Source organism: Rutidosis leptorrhynchoides, chromosome 4, assembly GCF_046630445.1.
Source record: "Rutidosis leptorrhynchoides isolate AG116_Rl617_1_P2 chromosome 4, CSIRO_AGI_Rlap_v1, whole genome shotgun sequence".
Lineage (NCBI taxonomy): Eukaryota > Viridiplantae > Streptophyta > Magnoliopsida > Asterales > Asteraceae > Rutidosis > Rutidosis leptorrhynchoides.
In genome coordinates this window covers 592165418-592177343 of record NC_092336.1, presented here as the reverse complement: position 1 = coordinate 592177343, position 11926 = coordinate 592165418, and positions in this window count along the sequence as shown.

Here is an 11926-nt window from a genome sequence, read left to right as displayed (position 1 = left end):
TGAAGATTACAAACACGAGTTTGAATCTTTATAACAAAATAACAAGATTAAAGTTAAAAGATATAGATCTACAAAATAGGTGAAGATTCAAAGCTAGAAAGCTTGAATCTTCCATGTTCTTGAAGGATTCAAATCCAAGTTTGAATCTACAAGATGTAATCAAGATCAAAGATAAAAAGTTTGATCCTTTATTGATGATGATGAACACGAAAATGATAAGAGAAGAAGAAGAAGAAATTCAAAAACTTACAAGTTTTAGAGTGAGAAAGACTAGAGAGGAAATAAGAGAGTAAGTGTGTGTGAAATATAAATGAGAGCAAGTGTAAAATGGATTGAATAAGGCTTGTATTTATAGGTGAATGAGGGTGTGGGTGGGTGGTGATGGCCGTGATTTTCAAGGGGGACAAGGGGGACAAACTTTTGCTTTTTGGTTAATGGTTGTCTAAAGTTGGTGCTTATGTTAGGATCCCATGCAACATTAAGGATAATACTTGACAAAAATGCTAGCATGTTCCCTCTAATAAATGGGCATTTGTCTTACATATTAATGAGTCACTAGCTATTAATAATTGGGCTAATTAAATAGTCCACTAACTAGTGTAGGGTGGGCTAAGGCCCAACAAGGTAGAAAGTCCAACAAGACTAACTAGTAAGCATAAGTAAATTACTACGCGTAATTAAACATCCAAAAACCAAAGTAATTATTACTATAAAATAATAATTAAGATTTCGTAGTCATAATATTCCGATTACGACAAAAGTTAAACGTGTACGCAGTACGCAGTTTGTTCATAACGTTAAGTGACACTAACGGTCATAAAGGCTTCCGGTGATCCTACGTACTTAAAGGCACGTTTTAACACATAAATGAAAGTAGGCCATGTGTTTAAAGATTCCAGAGTATAAAATAGCACAGTACGCACAAATACGCAGTTTCGTTAAAACACAAGGCACAAAAGCAAGTCGAAAAAGTCGGGTCATTACATGATACCTATAGAACTAGGGAGCTCAAAACCTATTCAATTCAAGCGAAGAAGAAAACGAACAACGTCTCCGTCCTACGCTCGAACTTTTGAGAAAAGAGAAACTCTATGCCGAATTCTCCAAGTGAGAATTTTGGTTAAACGAAGTCCAAATTCTAAATCATGTTGTTTGTGGTCAAGGTATTAAAGTAGATATCGCAAAAATCAAAGTCACGCGTAATCGAAAAACACTCACGACTCCGACTTCTATTCGTAAAGTCTTAGATCTCGCCGATTATTACCGAAGATTCGTTCTCAACTTTCCCCGTATTACTCGACCTTTAACCTCGTTAACTCACTAAGGGAAAATTTAAACCTCTCTGTGTCCGAACCTTGAACGTGATTATTCACACCAAACTTACTAGCCAAATTCGAGTAGTACAATGGAATTCAAATATGAAAATATTTCTACGTGAATGCTTGAAAGGCATTGATAGTGCTCCAAATGAACATATATTTTGTAGCAATATCGTTCCAATATGTAAAGTTTTTAAATGTAATTTCCTTATTTTTAGTTGTAATAGTTAAATAAATAAGTGCGAAGACGAAAGACGCAAATCGCTCGAAAATGAAGATTTAAAGACAAAAACGAAGATTTGAAAGACCAAAACATCCAAAAAGCTCAAATGTACAAGATACAATTCAAAAGGTTCAATTTATTGATGAGAAACGTCTAAAAATGACAAGAGTACAAGTTACAAAACGCAAAGTACAAAATATTAAATTATACAAAAGGACGTTCGAAAATCCGAAACCGGGGCATGAACCAACTTTCAGCGCTCGACGCAGCGGTGTAAAAATTACGAGTCAACTATGCACAAGAATAAAATATAATATTTAAATAATTCATAATAAGAATAATATTAAATAATAAAAAGTTGTTAATTGAGCATAGTTCAGGGGTCGTAAATGAAAATTCAATTTCTATATAACGATCTATGTAATGATGAATTGAGGAACTTCTCCGAGATTTTATTTTCGATCTTTTTTTCTTTCTATTTTTTTTCTTATTTTTCTATATCAAATATCAATATCTATATTTATAATTCTCTATCATAATGTTAATGTAATCAGATATAACAATAATCTTAATTTTAATTTTAAATTATGATAATAATAAGATTTATGATAGAGATCATTTGAGTGTGTAAGTCGAAATTCTGTCCGTGTAACGCTACGCTATTTTTAATCATTGTAAGTTATGTTCAACCTTTTTACATTAATGTCTCGTAGCTAAGTTATTATTATGCTTGTTTGAGCCGAAGTAATCGTGATGTTGGGCTAAAATATTAAGACGGGGTTATTGAACTTTGTACCATAATTGGGGTTTGGGCAAAAGACCGACACTTGTGGAAATTGGACTATTGACTATTAATAGATGGGGGGTATTGTCTAATTGAGTGACAACTCATTGGAGTCTGTCGAACCTATCTTCAAATTAATTATCCTAATAATTAATAATGATTATGGTTGTCCTATTTAGTGACGTTCATATGGAATCTATTATAATCATTTAATTAATTATTCGGGTTGGGTAATTGATTATTCAAACTGATCAAGTGGGTAAATTAATATTCATATCTAATCAAAACAGGGGTAGATTACATACAGTGATAACTGGTGTAATTGTTGACAGAAGTGATAACTGCGTCACAGTTTAAATCCTTAATTAGTTGGAATATTTGACTTCGGGTATAAGGGTAATTTGACGAGGATACTCGCACTTTATATTTATGACCGATGGACTATTATGGACAAAAACCAGATAGACGTATCAAATAAACCAGGACAAAGGACAATTAACCCATGGTAATAAATTAAAATCAACACGTCAAACATCATGATTACGGAAGTTTAAATAAGCATAATTCTTTTATTATATTTCTCATCGTATCTTTATTTACTGTCATTTTATTACTCGCAATTTTATTTACTGTCATTTTATTTATTGTCATTATTTTACGCACTTTAATTATCGTCATTTATCTTTACGCTTAAAATATAGAATCGACAAACCGGTCATTAAACGGTAAAACCCCCCTTTTATAATAATATTACTACTTATATAATTATATATATTTTGTATAAATATAGTTATTAAAAATATAGTAAGTATCACCAGCTCCCTGTGGAACGAACCGGACTTACTAAAAACTACACTACTCTACGATTAGGTACACTGCCTATAGTGTTGTAGCAAGGTTTAGGTATATCCCATCCGTAAATTAATAAAACTTGTGTCATATTTTGTAGTATTTCCTAGTAAAAATAATACTATTTCGTACCCTCACGCTACATCATCAAGTTTTTGGCGCCGCTGCCGGGGAACGCTAAAACGCTATATTTTTAATTATAATAATATTGAAATAAAATATAATAATATAATAATATTGAAATAGAATATAATAATATAATAATATTGAAATAGAATATAATAATATAAAAATATTTAAGAATAAAAGTTTACGTAAATTTTAAAAACAAAAGTCGTATTTATTAAATACTTCAGGGGTATATTATGTAACTTATAATTAATAATTGCTATCATGTCGCTTTCATGTAAATAGTAAATTAATTAATTTATTTTCATTTACTATTCATGAATAGTAAATGAATTAAAAAAAAAAAGTTTTAAAAAAAAAATTATAATTATAAAAAAATTATTAATTTGTAAAAAAAAAAAAAAAAAAATCGTTTTTAAAAAAAAAAAAAAAAAAAAAAAAAAAAATTTGAAAAAAAAAAAAAAAAAAAAAAAAAAAAAAAAAACGTAAAAAAAAAAAAAAAAAAAAAAAAAAAAAACGTAAAAAAAAAAAAAAAAAAAAAAAAAAAAAAAATTATTAAAAAAAAATATATATATTTTTAAAATTTTGTCTATAAAAAAAAATGTTTTTTTTTAGTTTTATTACCTTTAGATTTTTAGACTATAGTCGCAACTTTTAGTATTAAGTTTAGTTTTGCCATAGTTATTTTTACTTCTAGAATTTTTAGGCTTTGCCGTAAAATCCCTTAAGTGCTTATTCCTTAGACTAAGTTTTAGGTGCTTTAGAATTTTACGACGCCGTATTTCGCACTACTTTCTTATTTTTATTTTTCGACGCCTATTTTTCGACCTTTTATTTTTCGACATTTTTCGACGCGCAATCTATTTCTTTCTTATTTCTCGCCATTCTAGTTTTTAGGACTTAGAATTTTTTTCTACTTCTTCTCTAAATTTCTTAAAATTACGAAAATTTATTTTAAGTGGTTAAATTGATAGACATCAAAATTTTCTGGTTCGTAGTAATAGTTGGATTTGTACGTGGACCGGGTTATTGGAGCCAAACAGTCCTCAATTATATTGAGACCAAACGAATCCTGCCCCTCTGCTGCATCTTTTGGCTATTCGAAACGTGGGCAAAATCAGAAAAGTCTATTGGTTGGATAACTTATTATAATTTTTCTTTCCTTTTTAAAACTAATAGGATATTCAGTGAATGCACCGAGCAAGACGTTCACCACCTTTTGTACGTTCACCACCTGTAACTCGATCAAGACATCGTTTAACAAATATAGCTGCCGTTGATTTTTCTTTAGACTCGTCATCAAGTCGACCGAGTACTTCAACTCAAATTTCCGATAATCCAGTTTTTAAAACCAATATCACAATTGAGAATCCGGAGAATACTCAGGGACAATTCCGAGACCCTGATCCATTAATTATTCCTCCGGAACCACCAATCATTCAAACAGAGATTGTTGAGGAAGAAACCATTAAATCAGAAACCTCTAGTGATTCAGATACAACACTTCCAATCATGGAAAATCTAGAACCTCTAAGTATGGAAGATCGAATGAGAGCCACACGCACGGGCCAAGGTCACGCCATTATTAAGCCAGAAGTTAATGCGTCAGATTATGAAATCAAAGGACAAATTCTACACATGGTAACTAACCAATGCCAATTCAGTGGTGCACCGAATGAAGATCCTAACGAACACCTTCGTACGTTTAATAGAATTTGTACACTATTCAAAATCCGAGAAGTGGAAGATGAGCAGATCTATCTCATGTTGTTTCCCTGGACTTTAAAGGGAGAAGCCAAAGATTGGTTAGAATCGTTACCTGAAGGGGCGATTGACACATGGGATGTTTTAGTTGAAAAATTTCTTAAACGATTCTTTCCGGCATCCAAAGCCGTGAGACTTCAAGGAGAAATTGTTACGTTCGCGCAAAATCCAAATGAAACATTATATGAGGCGTGGACAAGATTCGGAAGGATGTTGAGAGGATGTCCTCAACACGGATTAGATACTTTTCAAATAGTACAAATCTTCTATAAAGGCGTAGACATCGCCACACGAAAAGACATCGACATAACCGCTGGTGGATCCATTATGAAGAAAACCGCAACTGAAGCTTACAAGATCATTGATAGCACAGCCTCCCACTCACATGAGTGGCATCAAGAAAAAGATATCTTTCGATCATCTAAAGTGGCTAGAGCCGATTCTAGCCCTGACTTTGATTCCGTTTCCGCAAAAATAGATGCTTTCGAAAGACGAATGGAAAAGATGAATAAAGATATTCACGCAATACGAATCAGTTGTGAGCAATGCGGTGGACCACACTTATTGAAAGATTGTCACATTGAACCAACGATGGAACAACGAGAGAATGTTTCCTATATGAACCAAAGGCCGGGAAATAATTATCAAAATAATTATCAACCGCCAAGGCTAAACTTAAATCGAAATCAAAACATTCTTTACAATCCAAAAGGACCCAACAATAACTCGTATAACCAACAAGGTCCGAATAACCAACCAACTCAAAACAACACTTTCAATCAACAAAGACCTGGCTTGTATAAACCACCACAACAAAACGAAGAGAAAAAGTCAAATCTGGAAGAAGTGGTATTTAAGCTAGTTGAATCTCAAACACAATTTATTGAAACTCAAACCCAAACGAACGAGAGGTTTGATCAGTCATTAAGAACTCAACAAGCTTCCATTTTGAATCTAGAAAAACACGTAGGTACTCTTGCTAGCATGATGAGTGAGAGGGAACAAGGAAAGCTACCGAGTAATACTGAAGTAAATCCTCGGAATGAGAATGTTAATATGGTGTCAACGAATTCTGAAAAACCAGCATCAGAAGATGGGAAGGTTTTAGATGAGAGTAACAATGAAGAAGTTACACCACCACCACCCGAGTATGAAAAGTCAGTGGTGGCACCATACAAACCACCCATCCCGTTTCCAAGAAAAGGAGTTGAGTATGAGCAAGTGATAGGTAATAAAGATTGTGATACCTCTGGAAAGAAGAAGAAGAAAAAGAATAAGAAAGTGCAAGAAACAAAAGCCGTAAATATAAACCCGGTGAAGACAGTTCCACCAAAACCTCCACCTAGGGTAGGTGATCCGGGTGAATTTATTGTTCCTTGTCTACTTAGTGATTGTGTCATGTATGATGCACTAGCAGATTTAGGTGCAAGTGTAAGTGTTATGCCTCTTTCCTTATATAAGAGATTAGGTGTAGGTAAGTTAAGTCCAACGGATATGAGTGTTCGACTCTTTGATCAAACCATTAAGCACCCAGTTGGAATTGCTGACAACCTACCCGTTCAAGTAGGCAATTTAACCTTTCTAGTCGAATTTATTGTCATTGACATAGAAGAGGACCCAAACATTCCTCTAATTTTAGGTCGACCATTCTTTGCGTCCACCGGGGCGTTATTTGATGTAGGAAATGGAAGAATGACACTTAAAAGTGGTAACAAATCAATCACCTTTATGATTCGACAGTCTAAATATCCACAAACCAAAACCGTTGAACCGACAAAAACGATTGGTAAGAACCATGTTGTTTTACCAACTCCAACGGTAATGCTTAACAATAATAGAACGCCTAAGTGTGGGGAAAATGAAGTAACACCTAATGATGACTTGATAATAAAGAACCCCATAGTTGATACGAAATTAAATAACCCCGTTATTAACAGTTCAATGAAGAAACTTTTTAAACGGGTTATTGATGCTAAAAGTAAGGGAAACTTTAAGTTATATAACCGGTTAGTATCCAATCTGTCGCCTAAAGAAAAGGCGAAACTAGTTGAATTTTGGGATATTACGGAAGAAGCCGGGCACTGGCTTAAAGAAAAAGTCACAGATAGGCAAGTTGATTATGGACCAAAAGAAATTGACGATGAAGTTAATCACAATTTCGACACCACAGCTACCTAAGTGTGGGGAGATTCAAATGTTCTAAGAAAATGTTATCTAGAGTTAGTTGTTCTGTTCTCGTGTAGTTCCGAGAATGGAATCCGATTGGTCTTTTCCGCTAGCAGACACTAAAGAACTAGTTTTCTCCCCCCATTCTGAATTTTTGTTTTTTTTTTAGGTTTTATATGAAATTAATATGCTTTTAAGTTTTGTGTGATATTTAAAAACAAAATTTACTTTATTTCATTAAGTTGAAAAAAAAAAAAATGATTTATAAAATTCGTCGTAAGTTGAAGACTAGGTCATAGAGCCGAAATTACTTTACCCGAGGGCGGGGCGACAAATTTTGTTATCATTATTTTTAATTTTATTGATTTAAAGTATGCCAAAAATATTATACTTTATAAATTTTTGAAAAGTGGGGTTATAAACCAAACTTCAAAAATATATATACATATATATATATATGTTTGTATTTTATCTTATGTACAAAACAGAGTAAAACAGCGCACTTTCAAAGACTAGCATTAAGTTCAGCAAAAGCTAATAACTTTGACGACAATATCAAATGTGAGATAACAACAACATGTTTGCAAACTCGGTATTTTTAATCACTTTTCTACACTAATCACCCTCGTGAATTTATAATTAGAGTCTGATTTCATGCAAATGAGGGCATTGCATGATCTTAAGTGTGGGGAAGGGTTATAAATTCTCTCGGGTTTACACTTGGTTTATTTGCCAAATTTTGCGAAAATTTGAAAAATTTTCAACTAAATGAAATCAAAATCATGTTTATATATATTTATGAACGATGAAAACTAGGTGTTAATACCAAAATTATTGTTACCACAAAAAGGACATAAATTGAGAAACAACCCAAAACGCTTGAATTCATTTAAAATGGAATAAAGGAGAATAAAAAGGCAAAGAAAGAAACTAAGTGTGGGGAGAATATACCAAGTTATTCAATTAAAAACTATCTATCACATGTTTGTGTAAAGTTTATTGCAGGTGCTTTTGTTTTGGACTAAATTAACTGTTTTACCCGATTTATTGTAATACTTTTGAAAGAAGAGATGGATCTACACGATGAATCAATTCCATCATTAAAAGGAAGTAAAGTCTTCCGAAAAAGAAACGCGCTTCTTGATTTAGGTCATGAAGTTGTCGTCCAGACCAGCTGTAGGTTGACGAAAAACCTAGAAAAGTCATCACTAAAATCAGCAGGAAATCCACGGACCTCAGCATCAAACAGGGTCGCCAAGTGGTCAGACTTATCCTAACCATGAGAGGGTCTGTCTTGTAAAATGGGGAGGGCACCGTGCAAATTAGCTTGATAAGACTAATGAATCAGATCCCCAGAAAGGATAATCTCCTTAAAGATTAAAAATCAGCTTTTAAGACTGATATTACTCAATCCTAGAGATTGACCTTAAAGATTGAGAATTCAAACTCATGGAATTCAATGATATCTAAACTCGAGCTTGAACGAGAAAATATTTTGATCAAAAATACAAACCGATTTGTTTTCTGAAAACCCATTTTCAATGCGTTCATTACCATTGAACGTAAAATCCTGAGAATTCATCAGAATTCATTAGGTCACCTGAACCAAATCGGGTGTCAACCGTAAGAACGGTGGTTGCATAGCATGGTCAGAGACAGGACCTTGTGCCAGACCGAAAAATCATAGGATGATCTTTACTATCGCTCCTACCAAGGATAGTTCTAGCATCCGACACGTTAAAAGACCATAATCATCTGCATGTCACGGGACATTGCCTTAACAGTTTCTTGTTCATCGCTTTCCTTTACAACCGGACGGTAGTTTACCGAAAGGTAATATACGGAACAAGTAAATTGGATGTGTGCTTTCCGATACAGGGATAGCAGTGGATTACACGAACCTAAAAGTTTTTAGCCAAAATATTGATCCACAAATATATTTTGCAACAACGAATGGTGGGTCAAATCAGAAAACTTATCTAGGGTAAAATCTAGATTGAATTTTCAAAAGATCAAATGTTTTCATAAAGATCCAATTTCCTAAAGGATCTACATTTTTATAGTCATGTGGGACTGTAAACCGCCTTTCAAATGTGCACTTTGCTTTGGAAACCGAAAGTAAATCGGCTATTTGATTGCAAGTGTCGTTGACCTAAACCCGAGGCAACTGTGGATGACACACCCACCTTTAACCATCATTACTGTCATTGTTTATACCGCTATATCAAAATCACTGATGTACAAAATGTGATGAATAAAAAAGTGATTCATGTATGTTTTTATTTCAAGTTCTGTATTGCTTGAGGACAAGCAACGCTCAAGTGTGGGGATATTTGATAGTGCTCCAAATGAACATATATTTTGTAGCAATATCGTTCCAATATGTAAAGTTTTTAAATGTAATTTCCTTATTTTTAGTTGTAATAGTTAAATAAATAAGTGCGAAGACGAAAGACGCAAATCGCTCGAAAATGAAGATTTAAAGACAAAAACGAAGATTTGAAAGACCAAAACATCCAAAAAGCTCAAATGTACAAGATACAATTCAAAAGGTTCAATTTATTGATGAGAAACGTCTAAAAATGACAAGAGTACAAGTTACAAAACGCAAAGTACAAAATATTAAATTATACAAAAGGACGTTCGAAAATCCGAAACCGGGGCATGAACCAACTTTCAGCGCTCGACGCAGCGGTGTAAAAATTACGAGTCAACTATGCACAAGAATAAAATATAATATTTAAATAATTCATAATAAGAATAATATTAAATAATAAAAAGTTGTTAATTGAGCATAGTTCAGGGGTCGTAAATGAAAATTCAATTTCTATATAACGATCTATGTAATGATGAATTGAGGAACTTCTCCGAGATTTTATTTTCGATCTTTTTTTCTTTCTATTTTTTTTCTTATTTTTCTATATCAAATATCAATATCTATATTTATAATTCTCTATCATAATGTTAATGTAATCAGATATAACAATAATCTTAATTTTAATTTTAAATTATGATAATAATAAGATTTATGATAGAGATCATTTGAGTGTGTAAGTCGAAATTCTGTCCGTGTAACGCTACGCTATTTTTAATCATTGTAAGTTATGTTCAACCTTTTTACATTAATGTCTCGTAGCTAAGTTATTATTATGCTTGTTTGAGCCGAAGTAATCGTGATGTTGGGCTAAAATATTAAGACGGGGTTATTGAACTTTGTACCATAATTGGGGTTTGGGCAAAAGACCGACACTTGTGGAAATTGGACTATTGACTATTAATAGATGGGGGGTATTGTCTAATTGAGTGACAACTCATTGGAGTCTGTCGAACCTATCTTCAAATTAATTATCCTAATAATTAATAATGATTATGGTTGTCCTATTTAGTGACGTTCATATGGAATCTATTATAATCATTTAATTAATTATTCGGGTTGGGTAATTGATTATTCAAACTGATCAAGTGGGTAAATTAATATTCATATCTAATCAAAACAGGGGTAGATTACATACAGTGATAACTGGTGTAATTGTTGACAGAAGTGATAACTGCGTCACAGTTTAAATCCTTAATTAGTTGGAATATTTGACTTCGGGTATAAGGGTAATTTGACGAGGATACTCGCACTTTATATTTATGACCGATGGACTATTATGGACAAAAACCAGATAGACGTATCAAATAAACCAGGACAAAGGACAATTAACCCATGGTAATAAATTAAAATCAACACGTCAAACATCATGATTACGGAAGTTTAAATAAGCATAATTCTTTTATTATATTTCTCATCGTATCTTTATTTACTGTCATTTTATTACTCGCAATTTTATTTACTGTCATTTTATTTATTGTCATTATTTTACGCACTTTAATTATCGTCATTTATCTTTACGCTTAAAATATAGAATCGACAAACCGGTCATTAAACGGTAAAACCCCCCTTTTATAATAATATTACTACTTATATAATTATATATATTTTGTATAAATATAGTTATTAAAAATATAGTAAGTATCACCAGCTCCCTGTGGAACGAACCGGACTTACTAAAAACTACACTACTCTACGATTAGGTACACTGCCTATAGTGTTGTAGCAAGGTTTAGGTATATCCCATCCGTAAATTAATAAAACTTGTGTCATATTTTGTAGTATTTCCTAGTAAAAATAATACTATTTCGTACCCTCACGCTACATCATCAGGCATCCTCTCCAGACTCGAAATCTAAGGAAACTGAAATTCGTTATTTTGCTTGACGAATTTAAGTACTTAACTATGGACCCCATCAATTTTCTCACCACCACGTACCACGCTACATAACTCTGTTATTTCACTATTACCGTCTGATATTGCTGGAACCCAAAATAACACACAACCCAAGGATACCCCTTTCTTCTTTGACTTATCGTCCTTATGCTTCTGATATACGGCCAACTACTACTCAATTCCAAACTATACAACTACGTGTACTATCTCGTTCCCACCAAGTCTCAACAGTTGGCCACAAGCTATGCGATATGAGTACATCGAGGTGAAAACTCATCCTATTCTAAATTCTTATTTCACTCCCATCTTTTTCGCTCGTACTTCCGTATAAGGAAATCTTTTATCAAAATTCTCAATGGAGAGAGAGACTCTTCACGTATTACTAGTATTCGCCACGCAGGTGAGTATCCCTGACGAACGT